The sequence below is a fragment of the Lontra canadensis genome, unplaced genomic scaffold, assembly GCF_010015895.1.
Source record: "Lontra canadensis isolate GAN:19392208 unplaced genomic scaffold, GSC_riverotter_1.0 scaffold250, whole genome shotgun sequence".
Classification (NCBI taxonomy): Eukaryota; Metazoa; Chordata; class Mammalia; order Carnivora; family Mustelidae; genus Lontra; species Lontra canadensis.
The window spans coordinates 2,019-22,485 of record NW_022631244.1 but is presented as its reverse complement, the minus strand read 5'-3'; the positions used below and the strand labels follow the sequence as shown (position 1 = coordinate 22,485).

The 20,467-nt window shown below is 38.1% G+C and overlaps 1 long non-coding RNA gene across 1 annotated transcript; it reads left to right on the top strand.

Moving 5' to 3' along the window:
• Nucleotides 1–1,534: 1,534 nt before the first annotated feature.
• Nucleotides 1,535–19,070, top strand: LOC116862511. The gene is made up of 3 exons (XR_004381647.1): nucleotides 1,535–1,810; nucleotides 8,624–8,691; nucleotides 18,966–19,070. It is a non-coding gene; the product is annotated as an uncharacterized LOC116862511 (long non-coding RNA).
• Nucleotides 19,071–20,467: the final 1,397 nt, after the last annotated feature.

Genomic DNA, 20,467 nt, shown 5'->3' with positions numbered 1-20,467 from the left:
AAAACTTATAATTCTTGAGTACAAATCATTGATGACTAATTGATATCTATTTGTATTGCTACCTGGCAGACAGCCTAGTAGATTTTCTAACTTGCTTTTTATTTGGCCTAAAATAATGCTTTTAATTTTTAAAAAATAAATACTACAGAAGGAGCCATCTAAAAGCCAAATGGTCAAGAAGATTGATCATGTGACTTAGAGCAGTTTCTCTCAAACAGAGAGTTCCTCAGAACTTCCCAGTATTAGTAAATGTTTGTTTAAAAAAAAAAAAAAGTTTTCTTGGTCTTAACAATTTTAGGAACTTACAGGTGGGTGGTAGTGGGAACTTTAAGACATTAGTGTTAGGCAGAACACTATTTGGAAACTTGAAATCAGTGAGCCTAGAATGATCACTATCACTCCTCAAACATTTTTGTGTTAATAGCAGCAACTACGTATAATGACTTACAAATTGCTAGTATTTCAGAAGTTTGCTTGGAGATTAGTTCTTTGAAATATATGCATAGAAACACGGTCATGATTAGTGGATACGTGTTCAGGTTAGCCTACAAAGGCTTATTTAATCCATAAACGACTTCCATGAACATCACAAAGCCTGATCACATTATGCAGCAGTATTTCTATGAGGAAAATATTTGGATTTGCAATTTTTTTTTTAAGATTTTATTTATTTGACAGACAGAGATCACAAGTAGACAGAGAGGCAGGTAGAGAGAGGAGGAAGCAGGTTCCCCGCTGAGCAGAGAGCCCGATTCGATTCGGGGCTCAATCCAAGGACCCTGGGATCATGACCTGAGCCGAAGGCAGAAGCTTTAACCCACTGAGCCACCCAGGTGCCCCTGGATTTGCAGTTTTGATAAGGAAGAGCACATCTCTTATCTTTACCTCTATGCACCAGGAACTGTCTAGGTACTGAAGTTATAAGGATTACGATGTTCCTTACATTAGAATTCCATGCATCAGACATTCTGCAAGTTCATACCTTACCTGATGCCTGGCCTAGCCTCTTACCATTCAGACTCCCATCCTTTCCAGTAACTTATGCTGGTAAAGAGGAAGCTTAGGATTCTAGGGGCTGGTAAATAAAGAACTGGGGGTGGATAAGGTATGGGTTCAACCTCTTGCCCCAATACTTCTCACTTCAGGTAAGCTCCTTACCCTATATATATATATTTTTTTTCCTTTTTATTTCTAAATAATTTCAGATTCATAGGAGTTAAAATGTGAAAGAGGCCCTACGTAACCCTCACTCAGGCACCTCCAATGGTAGCATCTTGTATAACTACAGTACACTATCCAAACCAGGAAATTGCTATTATTGTGATACACAGAGCTTATTCAGGGGGGATGGAAGACATTAGAATGTAAAGACCATATGAAAGTATCAGGGGGTGCCTATATACTGGAACCTCTTATAACCGTATGTTTTATGAGAAAGGATTTTATAATGACAGTAATTATATTGAGTACCTACCATATTCTAGGTGTTCTATGTACATGAGATATTATTATCATGTTTTTATTTATATTCTTACTATTATAAACATTGTTGAGCAATTTTGTATCAGGCAGTCTTATAAGCAATTAATATATATTAAGTCATTAAACCCTCCAAACAACACTATAAGGCAAGTATGTTATTACTCACTCTACAGATGAGAAAACTGAAGAACAGAGAGGATTGGTGACTTGTCCAAGGTCACTTTATAAGCAGAAAACCTGGCATTTGAAATGGGGTGGACACCAGAGCCAGCACTCCTGATTACCATATAGGCACATAAACATCACAGTTCACGGTTAAATTTTTAAGGTAGGCATTATTACTTCCACTTTTTAAATAAGGAACCCAAAGTTCAGATAGGCTGAGCAACTTGCTCAAGACCCTATACAACTAACTTGTGCTGGAGCCCCAGTTTGGTTTCAGGTCTGACTAGCTGCTAAACTCCCGCTGTTTCTAGTTGACCGTTACTATGGGCTGCAGGCTTGTGTCCTAAAATCCATGTGTTGAAACCTCATCCCCAAAGTGATGGTGTTTGGAGATGGGGCCTTTGGGAAGTAATTAGGTCATGAGGGTAAAACCCTCATTAATGGGATTAGTACCCTTAGAAAGTGGGCCCTTCAGAGATCTTTCTGCCAAGTGAGGTTAGTGAGAAGATGGGGGTCTACGAGGGAATGTGTTCTCATCAAATTGGCTACTGCCTTGATCTTGGACTTTCCAGCCTGCAGAACTGTGAGAAATAAATTTCTGGGGGCACTTGGCTGGCTCAGTTGGAAGAGCACGTGACTCCTGATCTTGATGTTGTGAGTTCCAGTACCACACTGAGTGGTGAAGAGATTACTTGAAAATAAAATCTTTTTTAAAAAGAGTAAATTTTTGTTGTTTATAAGCACCAGTCTGTGGTACTTTGTTACAGCAGCCTGAACAGACAAAACCACCATGCTGCCTCCCTGGCCTATAACACAGATCTCCCCTGGGCCTCTATGATATTGTGGTTTATATTAAGAAATATATATTTGGTCTTCCTCCATGGTTCCTGGCACATAACTCCTAAAACCTTTGTAATTTCCTAAATGGTAACAGTTATAGGGGTATCTTTCCTTCTCAGCTTCTGAAACAGCTCCACAATGAAATGGGTGTCTTTTGTTATTCATAACAAGCCCCTTTCAACCACATCTGAGTGTATGTTAATGTAATGACTTTTGGAAAGTCCCTAAGGACACTGGGGGCTGGTTGCCAGGGGAACCAACTGTGTGATTAGAGGGTTCAAAATTTCAGTCCAACCCCTGCCCCTGACCTCTGGGGAGGGGAGAGGGACTGGCCAATGATTTAATCAATCAAGCATACTTAATGAAGCCTCCATAAAAACCCAAAAAGGATGGCTTGGGAGAGCTTTTGGGTTGGTGGACTCATGGAGGTGTTCCCGAGAGATCTGGAAGCTCTGTGCCCCTTTCCCCATACTTTGCCCTGTGCATCTCTTCCATTTGACTGTTCTTAAGTTATATCCTTTTATAATAAACTGGTAGTCCAATACTTAAAACTGTTTCCCTCAGTTCTATGAGCTGCTCTAGCAAATTAATCAACCCCCATTCCAGTGGGGTTGGTATATAGATCTCTGATTTATAGCTGGGTGGTCAGATATACAGGTGACAGCCTGAACTTGTGATGATGTCTGAAGTTGGGGGGGGGCAGTGCTGAGTCTTGTCGGGCTGAGCCCTTAACCTGTGGGATCTGTAGGACACCCATCTGGTGTCACAGAATCGTTTGGGGCAGGAAGAAACTACCACACATTGGTAATCAGAAATGAGAATAGTACTGTGAATAGACAGAAAACAGAATTTTTTTTTTTTTCCTAAACAGGCTCCAAAGAGGTCTAGTTCTGAAATGTCTAAGGCAGTGGTTCTCAAACTTTAAGGTGCTTTAGAACCAGCTGGAAGACTGAAAACCCCAATTGGTTATAGACTTAACTAAAAAAATGTGCTAAATAATGTTTCAAGGACAGAATTTAGCCAATTTCATTTCACTTTTTAAATAGATTTATGCATTATTTTCCTGGGTTCCTTTCTGTTCCCAAGCTTTTCTCTTGAGTTTTCTCAAATGCCATTTTCTTGATGACATTTTTCTTAAAAGACTGACTCCACTGAGCCTATGAAGTCTAGTCCAAGTTCCTTGCTGTTAGTTAAATCTCATATCCTCTGCTGCTGCCTTTCCTCATTCCTTGAAGGCTCAGGCCTGTGTCTCCCTTCTTGAGTCACTTCCCAAAGAGGCAAAACTTGTCTCTTAACTGTTCTTCCTCTGCTCAATTGCAGCCCATTTGCCAGGCATTCTGGTTTCCCTCTACTAGCTTCCGCCTTAGGGCCATGCCCTTACATTTAGTCAGGAATGGAGTCCCCTGCCACATCTGCACTGATCTCCAGGAACCATCTCTGATACCAACAAACAAGCAAATCCCAGTATCTCCATGGTTTAGTCTCCCTGTTCAGCATGGATTCCTTAAAAAAAAAAAAAAAAAGAAAAAAAAACCTAATGGCACTAATCTACATGTAGTTTCTTTTTTTCTTTTCCTTCTTAAGATTGTATTTATTTACTTGAGACAGAAAGAGAACACAAGCCAGAGGAGGATCAGAGAGAGAGGGAGAAGCAGGCTTCCACCTAAGCAGGGAGCCTGATGTGGGGCTCCATCCCAGGACCCTGAGATCATGACCTGAGCTGAAGGCAGATGCTTAACTGACTGAGCCACCCAGGCGCCCCTATATGTAGTTTCTTAAACTGAAAATATTAAGTGTTTTTGATTTTTTATTCTTTTCTCCTGGGTTCCATGTTCAAAGAGTGGCAACTTGTATTGAATAAATAGAATATCTTTATGGTGTTTCTCTCATTTGCCTTCTCTCCATTCTCTGCTACCATCCTCTGTTTTGTTCAAGAAAGGTAAGAAGTGTTTCATGTTCATGATGTCTTAGAGTTAGAAGAGAGCATACATGTTATCTACACCAACCCCCTCATTTGTGCTTGAATTCTGACTTCAGTGGTTTCATCATGTGCAACACATTCATTAACAGGGAGCTCAATATTTTTTGAATCATAGCCCATTCAGTCTTCAGAGAATATCGTTACAAAGTTCTTCATATTAAACAAGCATATATATAATATTACTTAAAAAGTCATTGTGATACTTAAGGTTGAACCAGATAGGCATCTATGGAGAATACAAAGGGCAAGGGCATTAAATAGGGCTATTTTTTGCATTTGTGAAAATAATAGATTTCTACCAACTATAATATATTACATCTATGTTTGGGGTCCTGTTTTTAATTTTTTTATAAACATATAATGTATTATTAGCCCCAGGGGTACAAGTCTGTGAATCGCCAGGTTTAGACACTTCACAGCAATCACTATAGCACATACCCTCCCCAATGTCCATAACCCCACCACCCCTGTTTTGAATTTTGAGAGAATAGTAGTGCTAGTCAGACTGATGAAAATCCTCATGAATGTGAATGATTTTAATAATTTGAATAAAGACAGAACTGATGCCATAAAAGAGGCAGCTACCTTGGATTATCACATATGAGGAGGACTCTGATGTATTTATTAGTTTTTATTTATTACTGAGTAGAGATGATGTGTGGCATATGGTACCACGTATACACCTATAATTCAGGAAGATGAACTACAAAACTATACAAGATAGAAGACTTTTTTAAGTACAGAAGTTAGTCCTGAAATTCACAATACCTCATAGAATTTATCAGTTTTCTATTTATAGTTCTGTCACTATCTTATACAAAATCCTGAAGTCTCTTGGAGAACTCAAATAGCTTCAGCAGATTCTCCAGATACCTGTGAAATCAAAGGTCTGTAGCTCCTGGAGTATTATTTAGACTTTGACCACTGACATGGACTGCAGAAAAGTATTTAACAACAAATCTTTTAATGTTTTTCTCAGCCTTCCCATTTGGTTGAGTCCTGGAAACCTTTGTCCTTTCTTTTAGTACTTATCCCAACATCATAAGGCCCTGTTAAAAGTTTTTGTCTTTATAACTAATGAAAATCAGAGCCCGGTAGGGGTTAACCCACCTTATTTAGAGCCCACTAGATATTAAAATGTCTTGTTTTCTTGCCTTTTGGCTTCAATCCTAAGATCTGACTAATCAAACCTTGATGTTCTACATAGCAGAACATAAGCTACCATACTGATCCCAAATTAGACCTCCCAGGTTTTTAGTTCTATTTATAAATAGAAGCATCAGAGGAGGCATTTAACTTGTAGACAGATCAAGTCAACTAATAACGAGTAATATTATTTGGTTAATTCAAGGATATCACAGAACCATTTAGAGCAGTAGAAAAACATTCATGCATGGGTGGCCTAGGAGACCTATTTAATTTCTAGAAATAGGAAATTCCTTTATAGTTTTTGTTCTTGTTTTTTTTTTTCTTTTATTTCTACTTGTCATATGAAAAGATGGAAAAATTACCCATCATTTGTCTGTCCTGATAGTCATTATCATAGAACCTCATTAAAAGTAATTAAAATTTGCCACAGAAATCTTTTTGAGTGCTGCACATCTTTGTCTCATTGAATCTCTGCTAGTCCTCTTGGAGGCACTCTTGTGGCATGCAAAGAGTTCCAAAGGTACATCAGCAAATTGTTAATCTCAGCACCCTTAATGTGCTAGCTTCTTTTAGGAATAATTTAAACACACTTTGGACTGTCTTTATCACAAAGTACTGCTCTTATTATAATACCCAAAATAACAACAGGAGTGGAGTGGGGCAGAGATAGATAACACATATATCTCTAACCACCTCTTCGTATGTTACCACTAGTGTAGTGTGAGTCTTAGTGATATCGTACAGTGTAATGTATGGTCCAGTGTAGCATATACCTAAGTATAAAGCAGAGTGTATAGCCAGGGTCAGCTTCAAGGGCATGCAGCTTATAGTCTCACATGGCCCTGCATTGAGAAGGGCCCCACATTTGGTTTAATGCTCAGTTGTCACTATCTTGAAAGTTTTGATTTTTTACAAGGGGTTCCACATTTTCATTTTCTACTGGGCCTTGCAAATTATATAGTCTGCACTGGATAATGCAGTGTATATTCTCCTAAATACCTCCCTACCCACAACTCTTTTTAGCATGTATTCCTTCAATCTAAAAAAAAAGGCTGTAAAATATTCCTATTTCAAATGTAAATAAGGAACGTAAATATTATAGGATCATATTATATATACTAGTTTTGCTTTCTCATTTAATATATTAAGGATATACTGAAGAATACTCTCTTGTATGGATAAACCATAATTTATTTAACTACCTACTGATGGACACGTATGTCTTCTGTTCTTTGCTGTGATGGTGAACATCTTTCAATATACATCTTTGTTCACTTGCCCCACTATTTCCCTAGGATAAATTTCTAAAAGTAGAATTGCTGAGTCAAAGGGTATAGACATTTAAAATGTGACACATACAACCTGATTGTTCCTCAAAAGATTACACTAGGTTATATCAATCTAAATACCACCAACAGACTATCATAATAACTCACTTTCACCTCTGCTGATCTGATATTGCTGGTATTTCTAATGGCATTAACCTGAGTTATTAGATCACTGGGATATCATTGATTCTGCTAATATGGAATGGGAGTTTATTGAACCAAACAGTGCACCTATTAAAGTGAGTACCTTTAGGGAGAGGGAGAGATTTTGTAGAGGTCTCCTGAGCCAATTATTTGAGGCAGTCTAAGTTCCCACGTTTTCTTTCAATATAAGGGTTTTGTGTTCCATGTGTAACATTAACATGTGTAACAAGGATGTTGTAAGTGCTCAAATAAACCTTCAGGACATTGACCTTGCTATTTTTCTGCTCTTAACCTCCCAAACTTCTAAAACATTTTTAAAATTTTGAAACCATTTCAGATTTTTGCTGAAGTTTTGAGACACCAATACACAGAATTTTCATATACCCTTCACCCAGATTCCCCAAATGTTAACATTTTACCACATTTGCTTTGACATCTTGGCTCTTTCTCCGAACTCTTTTAAAATAAGTTACATGCATGATGACTCTTTACCTGAAATGTTCTAGGTTCATTCTCTTATAGAATCACAGTGTATTTATCTAAATCAGGAAAATTAATTCAGAATTGTTATTTGTAGACATTGTTTAAATTCCATTAATTTTCCCAATAATTTTCTTTATAGAAAAAGAAAAAAATTTTTCTGGTTCAGGATTCATACCAAGATCACACATTACATTTAGTTGTCATGAGCCCCTAACCATACATACTTTTTTCGTTGGTCATATTTTCCTTGATAAATACTAGGCTGATGAAAAAAAAATACTTTTCGGCAACCTGAATTTCAAAAACCTGGTTGGTTAGTTGTTGTTGTTTTTGTTGTTTTGTATTTACATGTTTTAAAGTAAAGTTGCTAAAAAAGGAAAAATAAGATCAAAAGTTAAAGAGATAGGATACTGACGATAAATAATAGAAATCTGCAGCAGTAAATCATTAACTGTAAAAAATGAAAATTTCAAAATGCTTTCATTAATGCCCTAGGTTTTTGTTTTGTTTTGTTTTGTTTTTTTAAAGATTTTATTTATTCATTTGACAGAGAGAGAGAGAGAGAGAGATCACAAGTAGGCAGAGAGGCAGGCAGAGAAAGGGGGGAAAGCAGGCTCCCAACTGAGCAGAGAGCCTGATGTGGGGCTTGATTCCAGGATCCTGAGATCATGACCCGAACCAAAGGCAGAGGCTTAACCCACTGAGCCACCCAGGTGTCCCAATGCCCTAGGTTTTTAAGGAAAGTCTTCTCAGGGCCTTTCTAAAAAGATTGCCAAACATTTGCTAATAGTACCAGGTATTAAGAAGTCCTATTTGATTATATACACATAAAATGACCTCTTAGTTCCCAGAGAGTCTAGGGAGCAACAAAAGTGAAGTAGATATAATGAGAAATGACTAACCTCTGGAGACAAGGGCATTTTTGTTCTCAGTAGGAAGACACTAAGCAGCTTTCTTTTCTTTTGATTTTTTTTTTTTATTAAAACCAAAATAATGTGAGGTATGTTGACTGAGTAAATCAAAGCCTTAACTATGGTTATCACATGATCAGACTTCCTGAGGCACTGAGGATTTTGGATAGTTGCCATCAATTGACCTGAGAGCTTCTACAACTTAAAGGTGAGTTCATAAAGAAGGTGCAGATGGGTATTTTATTTATTAAACATTCAAAAAGTGATCACTGCTAGTCAAACGGTATTTTAACCACCTTGAATGAAAACTCCTTAGGCTATTACTTTTTCCGTTTTTCAGATAGGGAAGCAGAGGCACAAGAAGATATAGCAGTTTGTCCAAGGTCACACAGCTAGTGGGTGGCTATGACACTGAGGATCTCAAGGGAAGGCCGATAGGGACCAGGGTGGTTTAAAGCCACAACCTCTCAAAACTGACCCATTTGTTTCATCTGGAGGCTAGGGTCTCACGGTGAAGAAAAATGGCTGGGCACACCATGAAAATTCAGCAGGATGGGAACAGCAAAGAAGGAAGAGAAGGTCCAGACCAATGTGGGAGAGGGAAATATTCAGGAAACCTCGAAAAGCAAACTGCCCTATTTTTAACAACCGCAGTTATAAATACTATCTGAACCAGCCTTCCTTCTTCAAGTTCAAGAAACTTCAATTCACATAAAAATGAGCAGTAGAAAAAAATCAAGGTCTGATGGCATTTGAAGTTATAAGAAAAAAGAATAAGGTGTATAATGACATCCATACAGACAATAAAAGCATACCCGAAAGACATGTTCGAGAAAGCAGGTCCAAAGCACTATATTAGTTCAAAATGAGGTTAAAATGCATGAAGAAAATAATACAAGAAATGAAAGACCAAAATAAATTAGAATTCATAAAGGAAGTAAGAAACCTCAAGAAAGAATTCAAAATTAAAGTAGCAGAGTTCAAGTGGGCCTCATCAAGAGCCTGGCTACAAGGCTTCTGCTCTCTGGACCCAGCACAGACCTCCTGGGGCAGCTGCCTCTGGGTTTATTAATAAAGGTCCTAAATCTCTTTACTTTTAAAAGTGGCCTTAAAATATTTTTAAATAATAAATGTTGTGGAGTAATTTTAGTAAAGATGCTTATTTTAAATAAAATGTGAACATTTTGTTTTATTCCATGGCTGTATCAGTAGAGAATTATAATTTTAATCTTAGCCCCTGTCATTGCCGTCCAAAGACAACTGGTGCCTTCCTATGCCAAATGCAATTTTGTGAAAAGTGAGTCAATTTTTTGGAAGCCAGAACCATAAAAGTAGTGGCAATGTCAATCAATAAATAGTGGCAAATTCCACAATATATTATGGAGACATTATACTTATGTAGAAACTCACTCAAGATGTATTTGAGCAATCTTCTGTAATGTCATATTACATCATTAAGAATAGGAATTTTGCCATCATAGAGGTGTGAGGAATATCTTTAGGACAATGTTGCTGTTAGCAGAAGAACTGAATAGAAAACTTAGAACAGTGGTTCTCAGGGTGGGAGACCATATGCAATTTTAAGAATATGACTACTATTTTCCTAACATAATAGTTTTGTTTTTAAGATTTTTATTTATTTATTTGAGAGAAACTGAGAGATCAGAGAGGGAGATGTAGACTCACTGCTGAGTGGAGAGCCCAATGTGGGGCTCGATCCCTGGACTCCAAGATCGTGACCTGAGCTGCAGGCAGATGCTTAACCAACTGAGCCACACAGGCACCCCTGTTTTCCTAATATAACCCAAGAAAAATAAGCTTGATAAAATCCATTCAGTTGGTGGATGACTTGTCTACTGTAATGGACTATACTGGAATAGAGTAAAATCTGACATAATGATATAGACCCAGATTGTGTGTGTGTGTGTGTGTGTGTGTGTGTGTGTGTATCAAGTGTACACCAGGAGTGGGCAGGTGCAGACCTACTATATATTCAAATCACCGTGGGATATTTTCCAAACTAAGAGTACACAGGTCAAGCCCATCCCATCCTAACTGAAAACCACAAATATGAAATATTAAGGGGAATTGGAGAGATATCTGGACTATGTGCAGAGGTTATGTATTCTAGTGTAGATTATCCTGGGAAATTTTCCAACCCCTGAATTTTGTTACACAAAACATCAAGTTAAATGCATGTTGAAAAGTCTTAAAGGAAAACCAATGGCTTTGTCAGCAAGCTGTTTTATTTTTTTATTTTTTTTTTTAAGATTTTATTCATTTATTTGACAGACAGAGATCACAAGTAGGCAGAGAAACAGTCAGAGAGAGGAGGAAGCAGGCTCCCCGCTGAGCAGAGAGCCTGACATGGGGCTCGATCCCAGGACCCTGGGATCATGACCTGAGCCGAAAGCAGAGGCTTTAACCCACTGAGCCACCCAGGCGCCACCTCAGCAAGCTGTTTTTAAGTTCGCCATAACTGGTTCCATTTCTCTGAACCAACGTAGAACTGAAGGACAAAGAAAATGCTTTTACTGGATTTTGATGAACGTAGAGATCCGAGACTCTGATCTGGACTTCTCTAGAACAATTTCAGAGCCAGGCTTTGGATCCCTGAGTGGGCCTTCCTTCCTCACCAAGAAAGGAATGAAGGTGAACTAGATCTCTTTGCCCACTATTCAAAATAAGTTAATTTACCAGTACAATTGAGCCACACATGAGTACAGATAACATTAGTCAATTTATCTGGGTTTCATTTCCGGGTCAGATTTGGACGCTGGACTCCAGGTGAGTTGTGCCTGCTTTGTTTCCTAGCACCTTAACCTCAGAGCCTAAACACAGCCAATTCTTTCTCACCTAGTGGCTGAATCCCTCTAATACTTGTCCAGCTCTCTGCTCTTTTTCTAAAAAAAAAAAAAAAAAAAGCATTTTCACTGTTCATGGCACATTCATTGGACCTTGGAGGCTAAGAAATGAGACAATTAAACTCAATTTGACTTAGCCCATTTTATTTCTCATTAGCAGCTTTAACAAAAAGTTTCTTGGGGTGTGATCAAAATATCTAATTAAAATGAGATTTGAATGTTGAAGAGTCTGGTTTATTCTTGATACCATGACCCTGGGAATACAGAAAATTAACTTGTTCTTATTGACTATGTAGACATTCGGCTTTGTTTTTACAGAATACAATAGAGAATTTTATAGTAAGAATATTAGGGGGCTCCTGAGTAGCTCAGTCAGTTAAGTGTCTGCATTCAGCTCAGGTCGTGATCCCAGGATCAATCCTGGGATGGAACAGTGCCCCTTGTCTGGGCTCCTGGTTCAGTGGGGAGTCTACTTGTCTCCCTCTCCCTCCGCCCTTCTCCCTGCTAAAGCTTGCTCTCTTGTGGGCACTCTCTCTTAAATAAATAAAAAAGATCTTTAAAAAAAGAAAAAAGAATATAGGCAAGTTCTATGGACCTTTGGGGAAAGCACTATCTCCAAGGCAGATACAAAAACCCCCTACTTATGTACTTTTTAAAATTGTAGCTGTGTTTTATGTTTTCTTTAAGTTGTGGTTTGTGGTTATTGTAATGTAATAAATAATGCACATGGTAAAAATACATAAAGAAAATTAAACAGTAGGGAGTTATCAAGTAAAAAATAAATCTTCCTCTCAGATCTCCCCAAACTTTAAGTTTCCCTCTAAATAAGACAACAGTTTCTGAAACTAAGGTTGACGAGCAGGTGGTGTATTAATCCTTTTGCAACTCAATCTTAGTCTTTCAAAGACTTAAAAACAAAACAAAAACATGTTGGGCTATAAATCTTAGCACTGTAGGAAAGAGCCACACAGCACTGGTTTCCTGAGAGTCATCACTGGTGTTGCTTACGTTTAAAGTGGACGTGATCCACGGTTTACAAATCGTTGCACAATAAAAATTAGAATGCCCTATTGTGGATCATTGCTAGGTACCATTCAGGTTACAATTTAACTATGCTAAAGAAACCAAACTATGGGAGAAAATGATAATAAGTGGAACAGGCATCAGAGATTTGAAGCAATTTCATTAAAATGAAATTATGGTTATGAAAGTTGGTTTATGGTTTGAAGTTATGATTTATGGAATATTCCCCAACCCTCACTGTTATGAATGACTGTTTAAAGTAATTGTTATCTTTGATAGGAGTTTTCAAAGTGATAGGTATATTAAAGATAAATCCATTTCTATTTGTGTAAGCCTAATTGTAAATGTTTACCTTTTCATTCATTGATTTTTTTTTAAAGACTTTATTTATTTGACAGAAGAGATCACAAGTAGGCAGAGAGGCAAGCAGAGAGAGAGAGGAGGAAGCAGGCTCCCTGCCTAGCAGAGAGCCCGATGTGGGACTCGAACCCAGAACCCTGAGATCATGACCTGAGTGGAAGGCAGAGGCTTAACCCACTGAGCCACCTAGGCGCCCCCATTGATTTTTTATATATATTTTTTTCACATAAGAAATTCCTTATCGGGGCACCTGGGTGGCTCAGTTGGTTAAGTGGCTGCCTTCGGCTCAGGTCATAATCCCAGGGTCATGGGATCGAGTTCCACATTGGGCTCCCTGCTCAGCAGAAAGCCTGCTTCTCCCTCTCCCTCTGCCTGCTGCTCTGTGTACTTGTGCTCTCTATTTCTCTGTCAAATAAATAAATAAAATCTTAAAAAAAAAAAAAAAGGAAAAAGAAAAAGAAAAGAAATTCCTTATCTTGGGGCACCTGGGTGGCTCAGTGGGTTAAAGCCTCTGCCTTCAGGTCAGGTCATGATCCCAGGGTCACAAGTCCAGCATTGGGCTCTCTGCTCAGCAGGGAGCCTGCTTCTTCCTCTCTCTTCTCTGCTTCTCTGCCTACCTGTGATCTCTATCTGTCAAATAAATAAATAAATAAAATCTTAAAAAAAAAATTCCTTATCTTTTCATGGTCAATATCTGCTTGTTTTTGATATCTGAAAACAACATTTCTAAGTTATGTTGGATATAGTCTCCCTTTACAGTTCCTTGCATTAAGCTACAATCCTAGAGAGAACATAGAATAGATATTTTCTGTAAAAAAAAAATTGTATTTGTTCTAGGTTTTTGTTGTTGTTGTTGTTGTTGTTGTTGTAGTATTTTGGTAGCCCAGAACCCAATATTTTGTTAGTGTGATTTGAATTATTTTCTTCCAGTGCATTTCTCTTAACACTTATCTACACTGAATTCACTTGTCATATTTCTGCATTTTTACAGCCATTATTATTCTTAACTATGTTTTACAATCCATATTATAAATATATCTTTCTTTATCCAGCAAACATGAATTGAATATCTACCATGGCTCAAAGTTGGATAAGACCTAGTGCCATTTCTTTTTTTTTTTTAAAGTATTTTAAATATTTTTTCTTTTTCTTTTTCTTTTTTTTTTTTTACGATTTTATTTATTTATCCAAGAGAAAGCAAGAGAAAGAGAGCACAGGCAGGGGGAGGGGCAGGGAAGAAGCAGACTTCCCAGTGATCAGGGAGCCCAGATGCTAGATCCCAGGATGCTGGGATCAGGACCTGAGCTGAAGGCAGACACTTAACAGACGGAGCCACAGAGGCACCTTGACATAGCGCAACTTCTAACACAATGTTTGGCTCAAGAGGCCAACCCTCTCACGGAAAAGCAAAACATAATGAATGAATCAATTTTATAAAATGTTAATACAGAAGATAGATTCAAAATATGGTCACCCACCATGGGTATCACAGTGAAACATAATAATAATGTTGGCAGAATAAGCTTAATTTATTTATTTATTTTAGAGAAATAGATACTTGCTATCCTCAGATAATTGGACAAGAGCTCAGAAATAGTCTTCTATTATATTTAAAAGAGCAATATTTGGTCACTCATGATTTTAATTTGTGTTCTACAAACTTTGAAAAGAATTATTTGGTCCTAGTTTGAAAGGTTTTACCTTTTGGGTAGCTATTGCATCCGTAAGGGTAACTAGGCATACTTCATTTGCTTAGTACTACCTTGCCAGAGTTGATTATGGAGAACATTGCCAAACTAAAGAGTTTCATTTGTATTTCCATTCAGAAATAAATGGTAGAAAAAGTCCAAGGATTTCTCTGTAACATCATGGTCTACTTCTGTAGCAGATGTACTCTGCCTCCTAACTGTTAAGTCATATTTTGTATTGAAAAGCAAAAACCATGTATTTCAGTTGTTACCTAATCAGTACAATCTTTTAAAATTGGCGTAATGGGCTGATGGGCATTAAAGAGAGCATTTGATGTAACGAGCACTGGGTGTTTTATGCAACTGATGAACCACTAAATTCTACCCTGAAGTTAATAATACATGATATGTTAACTAACTTGAATTTAAAGAAAACAAACAAACAAACAAACAAACAAAATATTACCATCACCACCACAGGCAAAAGAAAGGAGCATCTTGCATCTTTTAACTGAAGCCTCTTGAACTTCTCCACAAATCTATTCCCATTTAGTTTTTCCTTTTATCAGTAAATGGTAACTCTATCTATCCAGTTGCTCATGCTAGAAATCTGGTTGTCATGCTTGAAACTCCCATCTCTTTGTGAAGGGTACTTCACATTTAATCAGTGACCTTTCTGATGAATTTGTCTACCTCTCTCCATCTTCATGGTCATTGCCCTAGTCCAAGCCAACAAGTGTCTCTCTGGATGACTGAAAGTCTTCACTGGCTATTCCTTATTCACACTTGCCTCTTCTCCAATCCAATCCTCAACAGCTATGAGAGTGACAGTTTGATGAGAAATCACAGTATGTTACTTATCTTGGCCTGCTCTGGCTCTATAACAAAATGCCTCAGACTAGCTTATAAACAACAGAAATTTATTGCTCACAGTTCTGGAGGCCTCAAAGTCCAAGATCAAGGCCTTCTGGTAAAGGACTTCTTCCTAGTTCATAGTCTGCACCTTCTCACTGTGCCCTCACAGGGTTGAAGGGCTAGGGATCTCTCTGGAATCTCTTTTCTACAGGTACTAATCCTATTCAGGAGGGCTCATGACCTAATCATCTCCCAAAGTCCCCACCTCCTAATAACCATCACCTTTGAGGGTTAGGATTCTATATAAGAATGGAGTAGAGGGGTTACCATAGCAGTCATTTCTCTGCTTAAAATCTTTAAGTGGCTTCTCTTTGCCCTTAAGATAAAATTTTTAAATCCTTAACATGATTTTCCAGGGCCTATATAATTGTCAGTCATTTTGAGCTCTTGTTCACCATGCCCCCAGCTATATATACCTCCTTCCTCCTTCCATACCCCTCAAACTCTTTTCCATCTCAGGACCTTCTTAATGTTTCCTCTGCTTCCTTGTTTTTTCACCACCTCTTGGTGGGGAAACTTCGTCAGATCTCAGCTTGAATGTCAATTTTCTTTTAATCCTGATCCTACAGGCTAGATTGGATTCCCCTGTTATACTTTTCTCAAAGTGCTCTATTCTTGTTCTTTATAACTGTCACTAAAAATAACTATATAGTTATTTATGTAATTATTCATCCAATGTCCACCTTTCCCACTATTATAAACTCTCCGACAGTAGAGACCTTACCTGTTTGTTTTTTCACATTGTATTCCAAGTCCCTAGAGCATTTCCTAGCACAAAAACTGCTCAACAAATATTTGTTGAAAACAAATGAGGGTAGATACCAAAACACAGTAGAGTTTAATTTATGAGAATTGCGGTATTAAAGTGAGTCTAGGGTGGCTAGGTTATGGACACTGGGGAGGGTATGTGATATAGTGAGTGCTGTGAAATGTGTAAGCCTGAGGATTCACAGACCTGTACCCCTGGGACAAATAATACATTATATATGTTAATTAAAAAAGAAAAAAAGTGAGTCTAAGGGCACCTGGGTGGCTCCATCGGTTAAGCGTCTGCCTTCAGGTCAGGTCATGATCCCAGAGTCCTGGGATTGAGCCCCACATCGGGCTCTTTGCTCGGGAGGGAGCCTGCTTCTCCCTCTGCCCCTTCTCCACTTGTTCTCTCTCTCTCTCCCTCAAATAAATAAATAAAATCTAAAAAAAAGAAGTGAGTCTGTAATCAATCAGCAAGAAACTAACCAATTGGTTATCTTTTCTGAGCTTTGAGAGCCACATACTATGGCCTAGTCAACTTTGTACGTATCAAATACCCCTGTCTTATTAAGTCAAATACAAATCTTTTTATCTTTCTGTCTCTTTTATTAATTTTTAATTTTTTTTTTCTGAGAGAGAATGTGTATGAGCAGTGGGGGGGAGGGGCAGAGAGAGAATTGTAAGTAGGCTTCAGGCCCTACATGGAGTCCAATGTGGGGCTTGGTCTCACAATCCCAAGATCATGACCTGAGCTGAAATCATGAGTCTGATGCTTAATCAACTGAGCCACCCAGGTGCTCCTCTTTCTGCCTCTTTTAAAGTAGTCACAGAGTCTATCTTGTCTGGCTTTTCACTGGAAAGTTTTTTTGAATCTCTGAGAAACTTCACCATGCACCCACTTTTCTCTTGCTGTGGGTCTGACCAGCATGTTTTCCTCCACTGTTGCTAACTTCTCTGGGCAGCATTACCTGACACTCATGAAGGGAGCCACCTTGTCTTGCTCTGAGACTCTACCAAGACTGTTCCAATTATTGCTTCTGTGCCATGGTTCTCAGATGTAAGTCCACATACTGCCTGCCAATGATGCTGCTACTGTTGCTGCTTGTGATTCCATTTACCAGTCTTTCTTTACTTGTTCTCAGTGACATGCACTATCTGGAAAATTATTTTCACTGGAAATAACCAAATGTAATTATTTACCTACCAAAAAATTGTCTAACCAAATGAAATGAATTCACCTCTCTTCCAGATCATTTGAAACATATTAACTAAAATGGTCCTGACATCCTTTGGGCACCACTGTGATAACCTCATCCTAGTTTTTATCTCTAAGCCAGAGATTGGCTTATTTTTGATTGGGCAGACTGTAAGGAGGCCCTGTGATCTCTACCTCCTGGTATTCGTGCCCTTCGTAATCCCCTTCCCTTGAGTATGGGTGGTATCTGTGACTTGGCTTCTAACAGGTAGAACACAGTAACGGTAATGGGATGTACTTGGTCACCTGGGTGTGATTACTTACTAAGCTTATAACATCTTACTGAAAAATTTTCTTGCAAGCTGCTGTGTTGTGAGCTTCCCTAAGGAGAAAATCACAGAATCAGAAATGGAGGGCAGCTTTTAGCCAGCAGCTAGCAAGAAACTGAAGATCTTAGTCTGACATTCTGGAAGGAACTAGATGCTGCCAACAACCACATTAGTCTAGCAGTAGATCCCTCAGTCAAATCTTGGGTGAAAATTCAGCTGTAGCCAATACCTTGATTGCCTCTTGCAGAGGACCCAGTTAAGCTGTATTCTAATATTAACCTCACAAAACAAAGATAGTAAGTGTGTCTTGTTTTAAGCCACTAAATTTATAGTAAGACTGTTATGCAGCAATAGATAATAGATGTATTAGAATACTTCTATCCTTGACTGAAATGCTTTTCTGACACATTATTTCCCAATCATTTTTAAATACCTTTCAGCATGGAATTTGGACATAATGAATTTTGAGGAGACAGATATTGTAGCTTTCTTTTCCTACCTGTAATTATTTACCTACCAAAAAATTGTCTAACCAAGTATAACTCTTGCCTTAAGAATGCTTAGACTTATTCCTTCTGTGCCCAGGGATCACATGTATGTACATATTCAAAAATAATATCTTTCATAATTGATTGCATCAGTTCCAGTCTCAAGGAAGTAGGACTACAGCTACTCCTTCCTGGGCAAAACCTCTATCATGAATAGGACAACTCCTACTCTAGCACAGTGTAATCCTTTTTATTTTATTTTATTTTATTTTTTTTAATAATTTTTAAAAATTTTTCTAATAAACATATAATGTATTATTAGCCCCAGGGGCACAGGTCTGTGAACAGCCAGGTTTATGCACTTCACAGCACTCACCATAGCACATACCCTCCCCAATGTCCATCCTTTTTATTTTTTTTAAGATTGTATTTTTTTATTTGACGGGAAGGAGTGCACAAGCAGGGGCTAGTCTAGCCATGTTTCACATGCTCAATGAACATATGTATTGTTGGGGTGCCTGCAGCAGAGGGAGAAGGGGAAGCAGAGAGCCTGATGCAGGGCTGGATCCCAGGATCCTGAGATCATGACCTGAGCTAAAGGCAAGCGCTTAACCAACGGAGCCACCCAGGCACCGCTAGCACAGTGTAATCTAACACAGTGCCTTTTATTGAGTATACAGTCTAAAGCTATTTCTCTGGAAAACTGGTGTCCGAATGTCTGGTTCCATACCATGCCTATTACATTACAGTATGTCTGAATTAGAATGTATCTATTCTTAAAAATGGCTAGATGTGTAAGGGTAAGCTGTAGGTTAACACCATCCAACAGAAATATAATGCAAGTCACATATTTAATTTTATATTTTCTAGGAGCTGCACTTAAAAAGGAAAAAGAAAAAGGAAGATTGGTTTTAATAATATATTTTATTCAACCCAAGATATCCAAAATAGTATAATTTTAATGTGTAATCAATGTAATAAAATTAATGAGATATTCTGTTTTTTTTTTTTTAAGTGAGTCCTTGAAATTCCACATTTTTTTACATTTGCAATGTATCTCTATTTAGACTAGCCATGTTTTACATGCTCAATAAACATATGTATCGTTGGGGTACTTGGGTTGCACAGTCAGTTAAGCATCCAACTCTTGGTTTCATCTCAGGTCATGATCTCATGGTCCTGGGATTAAGCCCTGTGAAGGGTTCTGCTCAGCCCAGAATCTGCTTGAGATTCTTTCCTCCTCCCTTTCCCTCTCCTTCTGGTCCTCCCCTTGCTCTTTCTTGTACTCTCTCTATAAAATAAATAAATGAGTAAAATCTTCAAAAAATGTAATACACTAATGAATTGTTGAACACTACATCAAAAACTAATGATGTATTATGTGTTGGCTAACTGAGCATAATAATAAAAAATGTAGTGTGTATTGAACAAACACAACTTCAGAGCTTTACATGAGCATGTTAAACCACTGACATCACAATCCACATAAAATTCTGCATAAGGCAGCTGGATTCTTTTGAATTAAAAATGCACGTCCTAGGGGCGCCTGGGTGGCACAGTAGCTTGTGCATCCAACTCTTGGTTTCAGCTGCTGTCCTGATCTCAGGGTTGTGGGATTGAGCCCTGCATGGGGCTCTGAGCTCAGCATGGAGTCTGCTTAAGTTTCTCTCTCCCTCTTCTCCTCCTCCCTGTGCTCTCTCTCTAAAATAAATAAATAAACAAATCTTTAAGAAATGCAAATCTCCTTTATACACATGTAAATATAACAAGATTTGAGTGGCTAGGCAGGCATGGATCAAAGAAGGGAGCCATTGTAAGTACAGTGATGTAATAGTTATACGATGGATCCTTGGCATGTGTAGATTTCATACCTGCCCAAGAGAGATTCTCGTGAATTTGCTGTAGTTCTTATAAATTTGTTGTGGTATGAATCTGAATTGGCCTGATTACAGGAGCAGTCCCTTTGCTGGGGCATAAGCCTGTCTGACCTGCCTTGTCTGTATTTCTCTACTTAACTCATAAGCATTAATGTTCACTAAAAACCTGAAGGAGTCAGTTAATTTTAATCATTTATGTTTGTGGCACTTTAGGGGAGGATTCACATGTGTAGTGGAAATATACAGACTTGGGGTCCTGCCCATGCTAAGACTGAATCCTTCCCCAATGTCATATTTTGATGGAACTATGAGGGTCATGTAAAACTAGATTAGGTTCTCTGTCTGATTCCATTTAAGCAAAGTCCCCATGAAATGTCACACTTCACTTACTGAAAGTTTTCTTTATAGCATACTGCAATTTTTCTTTCTTTTCCAGATACTATGCTATCTTAATGATATTCGTTAATATTGCTTAATGAGCCAAAGAGAAAATTC